We start from the raw sequence: 663 nt of genomic DNA on the forward strand, positions 1-663 counted from the left end.
TACAGTTATTTTGCAAGACAGAAAAATCCAGATCAATAACACCAACAAAGAGATGCTTAAAAATCATCACACTTTTTTTTTTAAAATTTTTATTGTATTATTTTTACGTGTACCGTCAAATCAGATCTGACTGGTATAGGAGGAGATTGCCTCCTCCGTCTCCAGCAGAGGATCTGGTGGATTTGAACCATGTACCTCTGGGATTGCAGTTCAGTGTATTGCCACTAGAGCTCCCTTAAAAATCTTCACACTTTTGCACTTAGGTGAAAGTTAAGAGCTTCAGTCTTGTGGACTTATATTCACACCAATCTTAAAAGCCAGATCTAAGATGTTTTATCTCACAGTTTAATGTCATAGATATAAGTTCCTATGAATTTCCTTTGTTGCTCTTGCATTGCCTTATTTATTTATTTTGTTATTTTCATGCTTACTCCGTCCTCCATTTCTTTATTTCTGACCTGGTGATTTGCTCATAATGTCTTTGACCTGCCTTGTTGTTGTTATGTGCCGTCGCGTCACTTCTGACTCATAGTGACCCTATGTACAACAGCCCTAAACTCCGCTCTGTCCAATCGCACTGTCTCTGACACTCCCATCCCGATTATCCCAGTCACTGAATCAATCCACCTCATAGAGGGCCTTCCCCTCTTGTGCTGTCCCTCC

The sequence above is a fragment of the Elephantulus edwardii genome, unplaced genomic scaffold (genome assembly GCF_000299155.1).
Source record: "Elephantulus edwardii isolate Elephantulus edwardi_28Jun2011 unplaced genomic scaffold, EleEdw1.0 scaffold00044, whole genome shotgun sequence".
Lineage (NCBI taxonomy): Eukaryota > Metazoa > Chordata > Mammalia > Macroscelidea > Macroscelididae > Elephantulus > Elephantulus edwardii.